This window comes from Pipistrellus kuhlii, unplaced genomic scaffold, assembly GCF_014108245.1.
Source record: "Pipistrellus kuhlii isolate mPipKuh1 unplaced genomic scaffold, mPipKuh1.p scaffold_m20_p_2, whole genome shotgun sequence".
Classification (NCBI taxonomy): Eukaryota; Metazoa; Chordata; class Mammalia; order Chiroptera; family Vespertilionidae; genus Pipistrellus; species Pipistrellus kuhlii.
In genome coordinates, this window is record NW_023425515.1 from 43505556 (window position 1) to 43525732 (window position 20177).

Consider the following 20177-nt stretch of genomic DNA (forward strand, 5'->3'; position numbering starts at 1 on the left):
TTTCTAAAAGAAAGGGAGAAGGAGAGAGAGATAGAAACATCAATGATGATAGAGAATCATTGATAGGCTGCTCCAGCACACCCCAGACTGGGGATCGAGCCTGCAACATGGCATGTGCCCTGACCAAGAATTGAACAGTGACCTCCTGGTTCATAGAACGACACTCAACCACTAAGCCAAGCCGGCCAAGTGAGTTAATGACATTTAAACAAAAATTCAAATTGTCCTTCTAATTTCTAACTCACAGAAGCTAATCATTAATCAATGATTATGGAAGCTTTATTATATGTAAATGAGATTAGATTGTGGGAGGAGAGTATGGAGACATATAGAGTTTTATTTATGCCTATGATGTAAGTGAAGCATAAGACATATAAACAGATAAAACAAATGTCTTGAATAAGTGCTAACTATGTTTTACAGGAAGTACTACAGGATTTCTGACAACTAAGAAATAAGGTAGGTAAGGGAAAATCATTGAAAATGTCCGAGAAGAGATTATTATTGTATTGGACCTTAAAAAAATAATTCAAAGGAATAAAATAAGTATGAGAGAATTTTTTTTATAAGAAGGGTGACATAAAACATATATATAAATGCTACCTAAAGTTTTTTTTTATAAATGTAACTACCATGAAAAATCTAGTACAGGCCTAGCACATATGGAACTTTAGTACATTACACCTATTATTATTACCTGCAATATTTAAAAATAGAATATTCTCTTTTAATTGAAATTCTCTCTGAATAGAACCTTGTGATCCAACTTGTTTTCTTCACAAAGAAAACATGATTATTTTTGTATTTTGTTGACATCAGAGAGGCAACTGAACTCATTTTTTATTATTGATTAAGGTATTACATATGTGTCCTTATACCCCCATTGCCCTTCCCCTGCAATCATGTCCTCATCCTCACCCTCTGTAGTCTGCTTCAATTGGTTATGCTTATATGCATGCATACAAGTCCTTTGGTTGATCTCTCCCCCTGACCCTCACGTTCCCCTACCTTCCTTCTGAAGTTTGAGCACTTGAACTCTTCATAAAAGATAAGTACAATTATTTACTCGACTACTTATATCCACCTTCATTCTGAAAGAATTTAATATAATTTCTGCAAACATATATAATTAAGTAGCTATCTATAGTATTTAAATTTTTAGGGAACTTTACTTACAATAGTTATTTATGTACACATTTTATCACTCACTGTTAGGAGAGAACACCACTTCTTTTAGAATAAACTTTCACCACTGCCCAACTTTACCACAAAAGAGAAATGAACTTTCAATTACTACATCTACCTCATAGTGGTAGATGTAGTAATTGAAATTTGTATCAGAAGTGGATAATCTTATTGTTTAATATGTCAAGTTTCACTGGGTCATATAAAAAATGAATAGAGTTACTTAGTTTCAAGTGTGGAGGGGAAAAGCACAATTCTGTCTATTTCACCGCTGCCATGAAGACTAAGGTTCCTTCCTCCCCTTGTATCCCCATGCAATCAGCACTTCTGAAAGAGTACAGGTTCTCTCATCTGAAGCACAAGTAGAGAGACCTGCCATTCTTTCCTCCACCCCTGCTCTGCCAGAGAACTTCCATGAAGCTGAAGAGGTAAAAGTGTGCAGGATACTTTCCTGGCCCAGCTCTCCTCACAGGTGGCCTCTAGCTCTAAAGTCTACCATTAAAGATCCTCTAGTGACCCAACATTTTTGTCTCAGGTTAACACTGAATTCTGCATTGAAGCTTTTCCAACTACTAGGCATTTGTCACTAATAAAAATGATGGTTTGGCCTTAGTTTGCATTCTTGTCTCTATTTTCTACTCGTTAGAAAAAAAAGAAATGTTGGTCATCAAAACTCCAAACTTTCCACATCCTTTCTAAACTACTAAGTTCTTAATGGTAAGAAGCTTGCTTGTTAACCTCGATGAATCTTGGTGATCACATAGAACTTTGCCCATCAGGGATGATCAATTAATATTGGTAAATGGCCCTGTGGTTAGTCAAACACTTTGAGATCTTGGCTGAAATATATTCCAACTACAGTTGTACCCTACCATGCCCCTCAAATAATATTTATACCAGAAGTTCCCAACATACGTTTTAAAAATTCTACTAGCCTTGCAATTTGGATTCCTACTTGGAACAGAAGGGGAAAGGAAGTAAAAAGATGAAAAACAAAAAGTATTAGTTAATTTTGGATTTTTGAGAAACAGATCACACTGCAGAACTGTCTTTTCTGCCCTATTCCACAGGGGAGAGTAATGTTTGTCATGACTCTCATGGCAGATCGATAGTTAGTGAGTATAAAGAACAAAACTCCAAATCTCAAGTTCCCAATAACTCAGAAAACAATGAACTCTGGACAGAATCTATTGTAACCTATTGACTTTCACAGAGTCAGAGAGAATCATTGGGCTATAAGTGGGACTCACATCCAACAAGTTGAATGGACTGGCTGGGAGCTACTGCAGTTAAGCTCCACCAATGACTGAGTGAGAAAGTAGCCTATGTTCAAAGATATACTGCAGCCTAGAAATATAACAACTTGTTCCAGTATATTAATTACTACGTGGATTTCTCTCTGACCCAGCAGATGAGGAGCTGTTCAAGTCTGGAATTATATGCTGTGACATGAAGTGTAATAAGTCATCCCATTTAATCCGCATGGCCCTTAGTTGTAGGTAAGCAATGAATTCCTATTACACTGAAATTATTATCTCCATTTTACAGATGAAGTATCTGAACTTCAAAGAAATTGAGGAACTTGGCCATAACCTCCTAATTCTAAATGGGTCAAACCAGTACTAAAAGTCAAGCTTCCTGATTCCAAATCTAGTGCTCTTTCCACTATAATCACAAAGAAATCTTTTTCTATCAAGAACTTATTTTCTAGTTCAATGAATTATGAAGAATATCAATTTATTATAGGAAATAAGTAAATGAAATATTGTTATGTGTAAATCACTCCTGCTTTTCGAAATGTCATAAACAAATAAGCATTTCTCTAAGAATTCATCATATGAGTATAGTTTTATTATTGCTATTTTATCCTTTAGAAAAATATTTTATATCCTAAAATTCTTCTGAATTCTGAAGCTCTTGCTTCATTTCCTACTCCTCTTTTTATATATATATATTTTATTGATTTTTTACAGAAAGGAGGAGAGAGGGATAGAGAGCTAGAAACGTCGATGAGAGAGAAACATCGACCAGCTGTCTCTTGCACACCTCCTACTGGGGATGTGCCCGCAACCAATGTACATGCCCTTGACCAGAATCGAACCTGGGACCTTTCAGTCCATAGACAGATGCTCTACCACTGAGCCAAACCGGTTTCGGCCATTTCCTACCCCTGTTCATAAAACTGAAATGTGTAATCACCTAATTATACTTGAATTTTTGGTATTCATGCTGTGAACTCTCTTTTGGGTCAGACCAACATAATTATTTTCATGGATGCCCTTAGTAATTAAAACTTCTTGCATGAAGTAAATGCAATACATCCTGTTGTGATAATATTTAAGATTCTGTACTATGTCAAGGTCATATATTTTTTTAGTGGGAATAACCAGACACAACCAAGCAAGCTAATTACCTAAGTGTGCTCACATACCTACTATGACAACAAATGTCTGAGTATCTACTATGAGCTGGAGGTATAATAATGAGAACCACCTGGTACCTATCCCTGGAGATATTGCAGCTTAGGAGAGATGGGTATATCTTCAATTAAACAAAAACATATCCTATACACTGATAAAAGCACAGAATGGCTGATTTAGAGAGAAGCCATTTACTCTGCTAACACAGGTGAAGCTTTCAAAAGAGAGGTAGTAATTTAATCAAACCTGGAAGTAAGAATGTATGGTAACCATATGAACTTTTTAAAATTCTGTGCATATAAGTTCTTTGGCTACACTATGAACTTGATGCTGAGGAGAAGAGGATTAATCTCAATGCTCAAACCAGTATATATTCAAATATCTGGCTGGATTTTCTATCATATGTGTTGCTGGTACTATTAAACAGAATCGACCTTTATGATGGACTATTTTCATTCTTTTTATTTTCTCTTCAATATGTCAGCTGCCCTAAGGTTCTTAGCAAATAATCAAACACTCCAAGTAAAATGTGCATTAACAGTAGATTCTGGTTGAAAGACCTTCTTTTCAACTAACATGCTGATCACTATTGATGTTACTAAGTCACAGAGAATTAAAACTCCCAGAAATCTGTTCTCTTTTTAATTTACAGTCTGGTTGGATTGATTACTTTCCAGAACCATAAGCAGACTTTTGGTTGTTCTAAGCATGCATACTCACGTAGTATAAAGAGGTTTCCATCAAAGAATTTTTAAGCAGTCTTCAAAAAAGTACATATGAAAATATGGAATGAATATATTCATAAAGCCAATAAAATAATTTTATTAATTATAAGAATTTATATTTTAAAACACTAAGGATATTTTATTATTATTTTGAGCACGCTACTGAGATTGATGTTTTATCAAACTGTCTTCATTTTGTCAGTAGGTAACCAAATAATACAATTGTTCCATGAAAACGGAGTAAGGTTTTGGCTACTTATGGGGGACTCTCAGGCATTAAACCTTTGCTGCTGAGTCATGACACACACACCTGTCATGTATAGAAGTGTCACTGCTTATTGCAGAGACCTACACCTCACAGCCTGTTACTCAGCACTGTTGTGTAAAACGTCATCATCCATCCTAAAGTTTCAAAATATTTTCTTTAAAATTTACATTCTATCCAATTCAAAATATGAGATAATCTACATAAAAATAAAAATAAATAGAAAATTAATGGTCAAACATATATAGAATTCTCTGAGTGACCCAGAAGGAATTAGAAACTCCTAGATCTAATATTTGTAAAATTCTAATATTTTCTATACTAGACTGTTTCCTCCAAATACTGCCCAAGCGCCTGTCTGTTACTCTTGGCTTAACATTCAAGGTCTAAATAGAATGAAATAGCCTGCCATTAAAATTTAAACCTTCTTTTATTTCCTATTTCTGTTGCCTTACTCCCGTTACCCTCATCTGCACTGCACAATTCAGTACTGAATATATATTACCTCATTGCATTCTCTTTTTATATATTGCCTCTCCAAATAAAATGGGGAAAAATTCTGTCTTATATTTTCTTTGTACACCATGATGCTTAACACAATGCTAAGCATATAGCTTTGTTCAAAGTTGCTCAGAATTATCAGTTTGTAAAGTTTAGCTTATTGCTTTAATGTACTTAGTTACCTGGTCTGTTGCATCAAAGAAGATTAGAGGCAGCAACCACAAAAAAACAAGGCTCTGAAAACTAACACAATTAAGAATAGCATACATGGGAAAAGCCAGCCAAAGCCATAAAACCACTAACCCCAGAACAGAACAGAGTCATTGAGGGGAGGAGCAAATAAAAGCAAATCTTAAACACCTCTGAGAATGTAATGTAAAAGAGTAAAGAATTCATCTAGGTTTAAAGTTCAATAACTATTTGTTTAATATTAACTCTTTGCCAAGAACTATGTTACAACCTGAGTTTACCAAGATTGACATGGCAGCTGAATCACCTGCTTTTGAGAAACTCTCCACTAGTGAAAACATATATTGCTTTCAAAACAAAGTAGTAAATTATATACATAGATAGAAGCACAAATAAAAGATAGTTCCTTAACTCAGACTGAGCCAAAAAGAATTTCCTGGTGGCCTAGCTTTCCTTGATGACTACACTTACAAAGAAAAAGTAAAGTTGTCAGTTACTGTGTGATAACATATTATTATCTCTAGAAATAAGTTAAGGTTTTAAATGGAACATCTCACCTAAACTGCTTCAGAATTTGAGTGTTTATTAAAGGGATAACTTTAGGCAGAGGTGACAAGTTTTCAAACAAAATGTGGGTACTGAAAAATAAACCTATGAATTGCAATATTACTCTGTGTGACAATGATCACAAATGATTCACAAATTAAGTAACAGAAGAAAAATATTTCACAGCAAGGAACCAAAGCAATTAATAGCAATAATGCAGATTGCACCTCTACTAATAGTGAGTTTCTCAAAAGCAGGTGATTCAGCTGCCATGTCAATCTTGGTAAACTCAGGTTGTAACATAGTTCTTGGCACAGAGTTAGTATTAAGAAATACTATCTCAAAGCTGCAGTACCATTACATAAACAATCTAGGTTCTTTTACCTCAAGGGATTCTTTAATCTTTTTTTTTTAAATTAGATTTATGCCTATGGTTAATTTTTTAAAAATATATAGATGTTTTTATTAGTTGGAGAGAGAAAGGAGAAGAAAAGATAGAAACACTGGCTGCCTCCTGCATGCCCCCTTCTAGAGATCAAACCAGGAACCCAATCAGTAACTTCTGGATACATAGGACAATGCTCAATCCACTGAGCCATATTATCTGGGCCATGATTAAATTTTTAAAATTCTAATATGATCTTTGCTATAGATGAAATCCAGGTCAAATTTATATTCAAAGCCCAATGATTTATGTCTTAATTAATGATTCTGCATTTTCAACTAAAAGCCTGAAAGTTCATCCATGGCCATCCTATTTCTTGAGTCATCAAATATAAAGTTTTCATAATTAGAATTCTGCTTATGATAGATACACTCAAACAAGTAGAGCTCAAATCTGTCCTTTTAGCTTTTAGTAGCAAAGTAGACAAATCTTGCTCATGAGTTTACTTGTATACTTTGTTTTATATCATGGTCAAGAACTACCCCATTATCTGAGTGCCTTTGCTGTCCTAGCCTAAATTCAAATTATTCAGCAATAGTCAAGCCTATTAGTACCACAAAATCCTTGCAAGAAACAGTGACATTCAGAAAAAACACTGATAATCATTCAGAAAACTGAATGATACATATAAAATGTGTGGTTTTTTTTTTCTTTTTGGTTTTATTTTTTTCTTTACTTATTAAGGTGTTACATATGTGTCCGTATTTCCCTATTGCCTCCCACTCATGCCTTCACTCCCTTGGTGTCTGTGTCCATTGGTTAGGCTTATATGCATGCATACAAGTCCTCATTGTTCTCAAAGTTGCCTGGTACTGGCACAAGAACAGACATATAGATCAATGGAATAGAATAGAGAATCCAGAAATTGACCCAAATTACTATGCTCAATTAATATTTGACAAAGGAGGCAAGAACATACAATGGAGTCAAGACAGACCCTTCAATAAATGGTGTTGGAGTAATTGGACAGATACCATGCAAAAAAAAAAAAATGAAACTAGACCACCAGCTTACACCACACACAAAAATAAACTAAAAATGGGAAAAAGACTTAAATATAAGATGGGAATCTACAAGCAGCAAAATCTCAGACATATGCCGAAGCAATATCTTCACTGATACAGCTTCTAGGGCAATAGAAACTAAAGAGAAAATAAACAAATGGGACTGCATGTAAAATGTTTTGATCAGCCTACTTGAAAATAGATTTTAAGAGACAGCTGAAGATCATTCATTCATTGAACAATTATTGGTTTTACACTTAATGTGCCAAGCCCGCTCTATTTGCTGGGATGCAGGAGCAAAGAAGACGGACAAAGTCCCTGGTTTCATGAAGCTTATATTCTACTAGAATGGTCAACTGATACCTAGATAAAAATAAAAATGATTTCAGATAGTGACAAGTAATATAAAGAACACTAAAAGTACTAACGAACTGGTGAGTAGGAGAGGCAATACAGAACAGTACCGTTTGGCTTTTGTTCCAAAAGAAAGGTAAGAATAACAAGAAGGAGCAGCCATTGAAACATATGGGGAAAAAACCACCAGGTAGAGAATTCAAACAAACAAATACAAAGACTGTTTAAACTCGAGGTGTATGAGAAACAAGCTAGGATCCTGCTGGATACTGTGGAGATCTGAGCTCAGCCTGCAGAAGAAAAGAACAGGGTCCAAAGGGGGATTGTTGACTCAACCTCTTATTAATTGCATTACATGAGAGTTAACCACTTTAAAATCTCTGTGTACTCACTTAAAATTGGGGTGATGAAATCTAATTTGTAAGTGTGTAATCAATATTAATTAGTGTAAACAAAGCACTTGACACATATCAGATGCTCAATAAATATTAGTTCATTCTTCATGAGGGGAAGAAGTAGAATTTACATGGTAGAGATGAAAAGTGATATTAAGTCTAATTACAATTTATTTCATAACATAGTTGACTAAGCCTCATTAAACTACCTAGTAACACTAAAAAAAAAAAAAATAGGTCTTATCACCTTCCCATTACAGATGAGAAAACTGAAGCTCAAAGAGATCAACTGATAATTGCAAAATAAGAGCTTGAGCTTAGACCCAGGTCTTCTAATACCTCATTCCAAGACCTTTGGCAACACTACACTTCCTATTACATATATCTCTATGTTCAATAACACACCAATATGGCTTTAGATAAAGTGGTAACAGCTTCTCATAAAATAGTGGCTGAGAGGAAAGCTGTGATAGTTACATCTGTTTGTAGAGGACAACACTGAGGTTCAATGTGATTAAGGGCAAATATTTTAAAATATATTTTATTGACTTTTTATAGAGAGGAAGGTAGAGGGATAGAGAGTTAGAAACATCGACGAGAGAGAGAGAGACATTGATCAGCTGCCTCCTGCACACTCCCCACTGGGGATGTGACGGCAACCAAGGTATATGCCCTTGACCTGGGACCTTTCAATCTGAAGGCCGACGCTCTATCCACTGAGACAAACCAGTTTCAGCAAGGGCAAAATTTTTGAAGCTAGATAAGCTTGGCTCTGTGGCCTACAATTTATTAGTCATGCAACCCCAGATAGGTTTATTTACTCTTCAGGAATACAGCTTCTCATCAATACTCATTTGGAGTCAATAAGAGTATTTAAAGCACCAAAATGTGCCAATGATTGAATAAGAGAATGCATGTTAAACACTTAACATATTAGGTGGCATATAATAAGTGTTCAATAACTGGCAGACTTTTATTAGACTATAGCTTCTCATTTACTAAAGTAATTTACCTATTGATAACTGGTAATTTAAGAAAAAAAAAAGCATTTTCAGTACATCACCAAATCAGCTATAAAGTTATAAATAAATAACTAGTAAATGCATCTATACATGTCCTTACATTTTTGTGTATCTATCATTCTATCTATTTCTATGCTGCCATTAGCCCTTGCTTATTAAATAGTATTAAATTAGCATCTTCCCAGTTCATGGACTATATATTATTTTTATATGAATAAGTGACTTTTTCTATTATCATCTGGTGATTTCATGCAATTGACTAGGAAAGCTTTTTGAATATTAAAAATATCTGGACATGTGAAACTCTTAATTTATTAATTATTCTGTGGACATAAGAGTTTTAGAATCATGTGGGTGTTATTTTTTCTTTTAATTAGCACTATGTCAGAGTGTTCCAGGATATTATCCTACAAGTATGACTTTTTCTTCAAATAAATACTCTAGAAAGTATTGGCATACTAATACAGATCAAAAGGTATATATTAATAGGTACATATATTAGAAGCTCTTAAAAGAAGGGAAATAAATACACAGAAATATACTAGCCATGGAAATATACTTTTCCAAGTTTTAGGACAAATATGAATATTATGTAACCCTTGATAATATACACCTGAAGGAACAGACTAAAAATCTTAAAAGGAAAAAAATATTTTCCAAAGTCCTCATAAAAGCAAAAATGTGCTATGGCTGGCAATATTTATATCAAATTATCATCAGAGCTGTATGTAAGCAAATTCAAAATACCATTCAAGTGGAAATAGGAAGGCAAGGGAATGTGATTTCATAGTCAAAGCTCAAAATATGTATGGGCATATCCCACCAAAATATGAAAATGGATAAAATTGACACCAAAATTTAGCTATACCCATGCCAACTTTAAAACCATTACTATCACTGCTCAGAATCAGACCTTTGTTCAGCATGACAACAGTGACTTCCTAAAGGCTCACCTTGTTCATTATTGACCCAAATAGCTATTAGAAAACCATGAGTTTTCTTTTCAAATGTGTTGTAGCTTTGTGTTGGGCAGAGTATCAAGAACACCAACCACTATTCTTTCCAGTGTTCACAGAGCTGTCCGGAATCATACAGTCACAGACAGAAAACAATAAGTACTACCAAGTCATCATCTTTCTCTTCCAATTTTTGTTAAGGAAATAAATAACAGGGGGATATTAAAGAAAAAAAAACATGCTATCTATCTATTCAAATATATTTACAACTGACTTAATTGTCTAAGGTAGTGAGATAAAAATGGGGGAACTTTTTGTCTTCTTTTTTCTTTTCCCCCCATTTTTTCCTGTTTCATCTTGTTTTTCTTTCCATGTCCCACATTTACAACACAGGCCTGTCATAAGGCCTGAGCTGAGGTGTATATGGTTGGGTGTACTCTGCTTCCTCTTTCTGTACACACAATGTAAGAATATAGCCTGTGTTAAGCACCGGGAGAGGCCTGGGGGAAATATTTTCAAGATCTTACACAATTTTCTGATTTGTAAAGTCAATCTCTCTATCTCTCTAACTAGCTCTTTCTATCTATCTAAAAACATATAGGTGTGTGTGTGTGTGTGTGTGTGTGTGTGTGTGTGTGTGTGTATCTATAATATATATATAAAAGCCTAAGCAACTGTATGACTGGCTGGTAGATATGACACACGCTGATCACCAAGGTGCAGATGCTCAATGCTGGAGCTGCCCCTGGCACTTCCACAGCAGGAGCACAGCTCAATTGACAGGTGCCAGATGCTGGGCTCACAACTGGCAACCACAGCTGAGGTAGCATAAGCCTCTCCTGTGGAACACACACATGCACTAGCTGAAAAAGTGTTTTTGGTCAAACTTTCAAATTTCATTTATATTATTTCCATAGACAGATTAGATAAAAGTGGGGAAGAGACATTTCATTTATGTAAAACAAAGTTTTCTCTCATGAATCTAATTTGGAGTCCAACGTGATGCTTTCTAAAGGGAAAAAAAGGCAGATTGTAGAAGAGAAAAAAACACTTTATCTTAGGAAATGAAAGAAAATTATATAATGTTTTACTTGTGACAATGTTTGAACAGAAGAGAAAGTGAAGTGTAAGTGTCTAGGGCTTTGTAGGCCTCTCTGTACTGCTGAACTCTAACACAATTTAAAGGGGTTTTCTAAAATAAAACTTAACATATCTTTCTGTCACTGAATCCCCAGGTCTTCAATTACAATTTGATTTAGAAGTAATTCTACTGGTTTGATTTGCCTCCAGTTTAAAATATTCTGTATCAGAAAGAAGTGCCAAATTCTATAAGATCTTGAAGAGATCAATTTAGTTGAGTAAAACCTTAGTAAACTGGACCTCTCAGCAGTGTAATACACTGAATTGCTATTCATGATTAAATACAGTCTTGGAGGTTTTTACACCTTTCAAACTCATATTCATTCTCTCTCTCTCTCTCTCTCTCTCTCTCTCTCTCTCTCTCTCTCTCTCTCCCTCCCTCCCTCCCTCCCTCCCTCCCTCCCTCTTTCTGTAGAAGCTTTTGTAATATATGTTTTTTCTTTTCATTCAGGGTTGCTTTTCCTAGCTCTCACTCCTGTTACTGTTGCCACTCGTACCTCTTTTTTCCTTTTTAAAATATGTAGTTTTTTTCTCCTTAGACAAATAAATAAGAGAACTTAGGTTGATATAACTAAAGATTTCAGATCATATAAAAGCAGAATAATATCTTCACTAAAAAGTAAAGTATAAAAAATTCCATAAAAAGATATTATGATTTCTCTTTTAAAAGTTTGAGTATTCCTTCCTTCTTTCTTTCTCTTTCTTTCCCTCTCCTTCCTTCCTTCCTTCCTTCCTTCCTTCCTTCCTTCCTTCCTTCCTTCCTTCCTTCTTTCCTTCCTTCCTTTTCCTGGTTTTCCAACATATTTTAGTTTGGAGAAAGTAATGACTGGGTAGATAAATGTTATTTCAACTATTAAATAAAAGACTAAAATAAGTAATCTTTCAAATGGATAAGGGCAAGTGAACCTTAATCAGATTGGGTATCTACAGCCAGATAAAATACAACATCTCTCCGTGAACACATACTGTTTACCACCAAGAGGATTCCTTTGGGCACACAGAACAGGAAGTCATCGAACAACTTGATTTCTTGGGACATAGATCCTCAAAATATAGCCACAAGTTTCTATCATAAAATAATACCAGTGAAATCTAACAGTTAAATATCCTACAGATATTAGTGGTCTGTGTAGATGTAAGTATATTGTTTCTAGTGACACAAAATAATAGGGCTTTGAGACTCAGAATGATCCAAGGAAGGGTGGCAAGAACCCTGCACCTTGCTCCCTTGTTCTCTTGCCAGCTCTCACTCTCTCTCGAGTTGATGAAAGCAAATGTACCCAAGAAAACCTTGCCCACAGCCTTCTGACAATGGCTTAGGTCAGTGGTAAGATTAGAACTAGAAATCAGACTAGGCCATCACTTTTTTTTTTTTTTAGGACATCATCTTCTGAATGACCATTGGCACTAATTGTATATTAAGCATCTCCCCAGACCTCCCCCAACTATAATTATCTATGACCCTACAAACTTTAGATGGCATTTTTCCTATAGAAGTCATTAGCATAGGTAAGATCTTTTTTTTTTAAAGTGGTATTATTTCTTAGTTTAAAAATTCAAAGCCAGAATATTGAAATGTGTGGGTCAGATTAAGGTCTACATTTCTTCCCTAGTTTTCTCTCCAATCATGAGCAATGAATATAATCTCTGCAGGGATACTATTGGTTAAACACTAATAAAGTGTGTTAACAAAAAACTACAGTGAAATATACCAAAAATGGTTGTTGGATGGAATATTTTTTAATATGAATTTAGATTTGCTCTTTAATAATAGCCAATTTAATAGCAAGTCAAATCATTTATTCCCTTAAAGTATTTGCCAAAATCAAGACTATGTACAGTGACTATTTTTATCCCAAATATCCCTAAATTTGACAGCCATTCCAATACAGGTTTGGTTTATAAAAACACTGCAATACAGGTATTTTATTCTATTTTAAACCAAATCTTCAAAAGTTGTCATGATTTAATAAGAAAATAAAATCTCAAGACATGAGATCAACATTTATTTATTTTAGTTTAATAGATTCTTTAGTTCTTTATAAAAAACATTAGTGTATCTTCAAATATAGCACACACAAATATTCTATAAATTTTGTATAAAGCTTCTATAATCCCTTAAAAAACACGATGCAAATTTGATGCATTCAAATTCTATATATAATAATATAGAGCTAATATGCAAATGGTCATCACACTCTTGCATCCTCATGCTTGGGCACCTGAGGCCTGTCTGGGGGACCTGAGGCCATGACCCCATCCCCTGCACCAGGCTGGGAGACCTGAGACTGTGCCCCCTACTCTGCAAGGCTTGATGGGGTGGGGCCAGCCTGGTCTGGGTCTTGCATAATTTCAAGGTACATGCGCATGTCAGGGACTTGACTCTGGGTCCAGTGGCATACACCAGACTCTGACAGGAGGCAGATAAGGAGATTTTCATATACATTTTACTAATTTTCTCTCATCTTTGACACTTCTATTATAGAGAAAGAGCAAATAGCAATATTAAAATATATCATCTAATTAATTTCCTTTTAATGTGCATGAATTTCGTGCAGTAGGTCACTAGTTTGAAAATAAAAGAAAAAAAATTGTTGAAGTCCAATTCTTGAATTTCATGAAAGAAACCTGATGGAGATTGGAAGTGGTATGGTCTAATCCTCTTATCTCATTTTCACTGATAGCATTATCCTTGAACAGTGTTTAGCTCAAACCAGGGAACACAGGCTTACATACAGGTTTACAAATAGCATAAAATCCAGGAATCAGCAGAATGAATGCCCCAGAATGAAATAGTTTAACTTCTTCAAATTGCTTTGTGCAAATTTAATTATCTAGGCTTCTGTTGGGCACAGCAAGGATATTACTAATCTTTTACTATCCCTTCTACCAGCTATGAAGTACAGTTAAAGTATTAAACTCAATGTACATTCAGGTATGCCTGCTTAAAAAAAAAAGAAAAAAGAAAGAAACCTAATTGGCTAGAATTTTTCTGCAATCTGAGGGATAATACACAAACAAGAATGTTGCATTCATTTTCCTGAAAATGCCGATAAAGCAAAAAAAAAAAAAAAAATGTAAAGGAAAAAAAAAAAGCAAAATTTTGGATTGCTTCACCAATTCAGAAGCAATACTCTATGAAGAGGGAAGAGAGAAGTGTGCTCTTTGATAATTGAAACTTAAAGACTGCTTACCATGTTCTTCACTGCAGATGCTTGACTGGCAGCACAAGGGGCACTGCAATATAATTATTTTTAATTGCCAATTCACATATCTAAATAAAAGAATGCATGAGACACCCCAGAGGTACTGTTCTACAGCGGAGGTTTCATACATCAATGCAGGCTTAAGCAAAAGGGAGCTTTTGTCAATATTTCACTGGCATGTCACCCACAATATAACACCACCACTTAGAAATTAAATAGGTCTTTCATTTGCAAAGTGCTTTACAGTAATTAATCCTCAAAATACTCATTTATTTTTTTTTGGCGGGGGGGAGAAATTAATTATAAAACAGAGGATTTCAAGCAAGCAATGGTTTGGATGAGGTCATAGAGATGTCATTCTTCTGAGGCTGAAACAGAATCGAGGCACGCCCCACATTGCTCATTGGATATGATTCATGTCTAATATTTTGTAGGCACTGGTAGCAGTATCACACTATTTGCTTTATGCCCACTAGACTTCTCCAAAGTTCATTTCTTTACTTAGAGTGTTACCTTTTGAAAAGTCGCAGATTTTTCATATAGTCTCAAAAGTGAAAACATCCCTACGTGACTGGCTACCTATTCGTTCACACCAAGAGGACATTTATAAGTACTATTATAACTTAGACTAGCGATTTTCAACCTTTTTCATCTCATGGAACACATACAGTAATTACTAAAATTCTGTAGCACACCAAAAAGTGTATTTTTGCCAACCTAAAGTAGGTATAATTTTTATTCACTGGATGGCTATTGTGGTGTTGGCTGTTGTCATTTTTGTTTGTTTGTTTTGTTTTATAATCTAATAAAATAGAAGTTAGTGTCCCCAACTAAGTAGTTAGGTATTGCATGCTTTAAATTTTTTGTAGTACACCAATTGAAAATTACTGACTTAGATCATAATTACTGTGGCAACAGATACAAGTTCACCATGGAATATATATATATATATATATACCCAAGACAGAAAACTGTACAGCACATGGTTGCTTAGGAGTCATTCCAAAAATTTTATTGGCTGAAGAACTAATATTCTTTCAGCTTCCCTCACTTGTTTGTCCATTAATTCATTACTCAACCATTATTGAGCACTGCTGTTTGCAAGGTACTGCACTAGATGATTTAGAAAAAAAAAACTGTCACTTGATCTCATGGAGTGTATAATCAACCAGAGATAGACAGGTAAAATGAAAATTGAAACTGATTAAACAATTGAGGGGCAGAATCTATAATAGAAGGAATATTTGTATTTGGTAATAATCAGAACAATGCTTCACAAAATTAGTTTGGAAGAGAAAGATTCTGATAGGCAGAAGAAATTGGGGAAGTTTATTGAAGACTAAGGGAAAGTCAATTATAGAAACAGTTTTCCTGTTCCCACTGAGAAAAGTTGGAGCTCAAACAATATCATTTTTTACTACATCCTGTAAATTTAAACTAGATTAATGTTGCTGAGAAATTCTGGATGAGAATGGCTTGTGATTATCATACAAATTGGTTCTATGTAAATGTGTGCTTCAATAGTACTTGAGGATACAGCATATTCTTTTATATGTTTTAAATATTCCTAAGGTGGTTTCCCCTCTAATGTACTAGTATTTTGCATAAGAGGATAAGTGAAGGACACCATAATTACTTATATTAGACAGGACAAAGGGTCTGAAGGAATTCTTCAAATACAGTGTATGATAAATTTTGTTCTAGGAATTATGCAGGACATAGAATAATTCCTGAAACAAGATCCTAACAGTGCTGACACATTGTCAGTGTTCAACAAATGCTTATAAAATTAAACATTCTCTGATGAGTTTAAAATCTGAAGAGAGTTGGGGTGACTTCAGACCATGTAAATGACTAGAATGCCCAATGCAGTTAAATAGTGTCCTTTGGACAATGTGGGAGGGGGGTGTAGGGGAGGTGTGTGTTTTAATTTCAGTATTGGAATTACAAAGACGTTTTTTATTTTTTTTTCCCCATGCACTCACTCATTGTTCCACTGGGGCCTATATTTTATACACTTGGTGTTTATCTCACAAAAAGCCAATGGAAATTCCAGCAAAGCCTAGGGGGAGCCCAAGAAATCTTCTCTGCCACCCCAGGACTGTCCCAGGAAGGCACCAATACCACTACCAATAGCACCTGCAGATTAAGTGTTCTTGGTTGGAAAATCTTAAGTTCTCTATTGCATGGCAGCTCTCTTGCCAGCACTTGCCACCAGTAGTACTTACCCTATACTAGAGGCCTGATGCATGAAATTCACCATCAGGGATGTTCAGGGCAGCTGTGCTCAAGATCCTCAGCCATCAGGACAGCCTCCCCGGGGGATTCACAGTCACATGCCCTCTTGTCATCCGCCTATGCCAACTCCCTATGCTCTTTCCAGAATATACCTTAGAGGCCCTGTATCAGCTGGTGGGGTCAGGCCAGAGTCTGGATTGTCTCAGGTATTTGATAGGTGCAAAGACTCGGCCTCACCCTGGGCCTAGAGGCTGCTTCTGCGGTGGGAGCAGCCACTCACCCTGGTCAGCCAAGCAGGGCTCCCACTGTGGGAGCACACTGACCACTAGAGTGCAGCTCCTGCATTGAATATTTGCTCCAAGGTGATCAGTGCATGCCATAGCAACTGGTTAACCAGTCCTTCTGGTTGTTCTACTGTTTGGTCACTGGGCTTTTATATATATATATATATATATATATATATATATATATATATATATATATATATATGGACTGGAGAAATAGACATTAAGTGAATAAGCATACAAAAATTAAACATTAAAATTATGATATGTACTATGGATAAAGAGGGTACTAAGGTAAGAGGGCATTATATGAACTGGTAAGGAGTGAAATTTAGGCTGTAAGATGAGCAGGAATTGGCTGGGCAGAGTGGAGGGAGGGGTGTTCCAGGTAAGGCGAAAAAAAGGTTGGAAGAGAAATAGGCTAGTGCCTCTAACACTTTTAAATTATACTTTCCTAGCTAATGGAAAATTTGGGTAAGTATTTCATCTTGAGAAGAAAGAAAGAGTAAAAGAGTAAAAAGCCGCTAAGAAAGGGAGCAGGGGAATAAACAAGGATGAAGAAGCAAAATTGTGTTTCCCAATCCATGTATTGGAGACTGAGCAAACTCTTCTATCTTTTAGTCTCCAAAGGAGAACTAATTTGTCTCTTTCATATCCTTTGTAATAAAGAGAATGGGAGGGCGTGAGGAAGAGAATAAGAGAAACCCTATTTCATTTCAATATTGACTGAGAACCCAACATGGACAACTTGGAAAGGGCTGTGGAGAATACAAAAGTAAGTAAAGCACACCTGTGTAACAGAACAAGTGTATGAGAGAAAAAACATCAAAGAGAATGCTCATTTAGGGATCAAAGCACAGCTCAGCCACCAACCTTAGACAGTGGCCTTGGGCAGGCTGCATCTCCTCGGGGCCTCGTTTTTCACATGTCAAAGAGCATGTGGGCCAACTGACACTCTGACATCTCTCTCAGGTTCAACAGACAGTGCTCTATTTCCCAGGTTGTCATTAGAAAATGTTCAGACACCTCCCACCTCAGACTGTTGGTATGATTGGAAGCAGTTAATACATTTCAGAGATTAAAGGTATCAGCGTGACTTTGTTTTCCTTTAAGTCTGGCTTTTGAGACCCCTGAATTTGAATTGAGCTTTGTAAAAATTGAGGAGAATGAGTGTTCATAATGTTCACTAAATACTTGGGCCTAATGTTGAGGGTTTAAGGCACATGTGTCAAGCACAAGGCCCGCGGGCCAAATCCATCCCGCCAGGCCTTGCAATGTGGCCCGCACCGCGCTGTCATCACTGCACTCCGCTGCGTTTCCATCACAATGACAGTTTATGACTGTTCAGTAAACCATTCGGCCCGCGGTTTAGGCTGGATTTTAGATTTTGGCCCCTTCTCTGATTGAGTTCGACACCCCTAGTTTAAGGAGTCACTCAGCTAGGTTCAGGGACAGTACTAAGGGCTGAGAATTTAAACGTGCATAAATATGGTTTTTCAACCTTCAAACATTCAACAACTTAGCAATGGAAATGGCCATGCAGGGCATGGCGACTATGGAGAGAGTTTACTATTGGAATTTTCAAAATAAAAATATAAAGGAAGTATTTGAAGATACAAAAAATTGGGTGAATAAATGGCAATGATAGAAGTAGGGGCATGAGGAAAGTTTTGCCACAAGTCTTGCATTTGAGTCTGATCTTAAGAAGCATAGAATAGGTAAGTAAGCAGGTGAAGAACACTCCAGCAGAAAGATCATGATATGTATAAGCAAAAAGCAGAAGAATGAACATAATTCTTTTCCATCCCCAGCATCTATTTCAGTCATGTTGCAGATAAACAGGATTTTAAACATGGGAAGCCATCCAAATTGAACAATTCTTATTCTTTCATCCAACTCCTAATGGGAACATTTTAAACTTTCTTTGGTAATTGCCAGAAAAATGTTGTATACCCTTATTTAGAAGAAATAGCTCTTCCTTCTTTTAATCAAACAATATATTGCTCTTTCACTAGAGCTAAAACCAAATTCTTCTGCATTTTAGATGTTAATTAGAATTTACTTATTATTTTGTAAGGTGCATGAATATGTCTGTCAGCAATTTAAACAAAAAAAAAGGGAAAAGGACAAAAATAGGCTTCTCGAAAAGCAATGAAGTGCATCAAAATCGGAGATTCTGTCAACCTAGTTGACAAAAACATTGACTTGAAGGATTTCCTTGCCAGGTTAGGACATGGTCCTTTGCTAGCTGTCAACCTGGGCTCAGCTGCACTCAGAAGGGCCTGCCTTGCTGGCAGCTGCTGAGAGACAGCAACTCCTCCTAGCAACAGATGAAGCCAATGGAGAGCCAGCAGCATGGATTCTTGCCCTTAAGTTCAGTGATATCTCATTTGTCGGTCAGTTCCAGGGAATGATTGCACAATGTATGAGATAATCACTGACAAACTGAAATTGACATTCCCAACCACCAGAAACTATACTAGATTTTAGCCAATTTCATTGGAAACTCGTCTAAAATGAGACCGTCTATTTGGTTTAAATTATGCACTGACATCAGAGTGCCATGGACTTTACTTAGGTTTTGGAGTAAATAGATTTGAAGTGAATATTAGTTTTGTCGCTTAGTATTCATGTATTCTTACACATAATAGTTTTCCTGGCCTTCATTACTTTATCTCTTTAAAATGGGATAAGTAGTCTGACCTAACATACCTCACAGAGATGCTGTTTAATCCGTTCATAATGGTGGATATCAAAGCCTTTGAAACTATCAAGCACTACATGATTAAATATCCAATGATATTGTCTAATAGAGAATCAGTATGTAATACAGTTAATAACTTAAATTCCCATTGGGTAACCTTGGTTAAGTCATTTCATCTTTATGTCCTCACTTGTCTAAGAAAGACAATGCTAGGATATAATTTTGGAAGTTGCTGTAAAGAGTAAATGAATAAATTTATACAGTTCAAACCATTCAAATGTAGCAACCATTCAAAAAATAATCATTATGTCCATTTTCTTCCTTCATTTACTGTGAGAACTTGAGGAGTTGTTAAATAGGATAGAGCTATTATTCCTACTAAATGTCCCCAAAGCAATGAGCTGCAAAATTCAAAACACAGACTTCCAAGGTGTCTTGCACAGCAATCTCTTAACCCTCTATAGTTTTCTGACAAAAGCATGCATGCACAAGGTTTATCCTCAAGCTTTCTACATTCCCTATTAGATATTAATTATTCACTTTGCTTTCACTTGTCTCATCCCCATGTAACCTCTCCATTATTCCCTGAAATTACTTC

General features: G+C 35.7%; 1 protein-coding gene and 1 non-coding gene across 5 annotated transcripts in view; both read right to left on the reverse strand.

Annotated features, from left to right (window-relative positions):
* Positions 1–20177, reverse strand: part of FGF12 (fibroblast growth factor 12) — a 508911-nt gene that overhangs the window by 130758 nt on the left and 357976 nt on the right. The gene's annotated exons all lie outside the window — the stretch shown is intronic.
* Positions 10377–10508, reverse strand: LOC118725151. Its single transcript, XR_004989891.1, has one exon. It is a non-coding gene; the product is annotated as a small nucleolar RNA SNORA51 (small nucleolar RNA).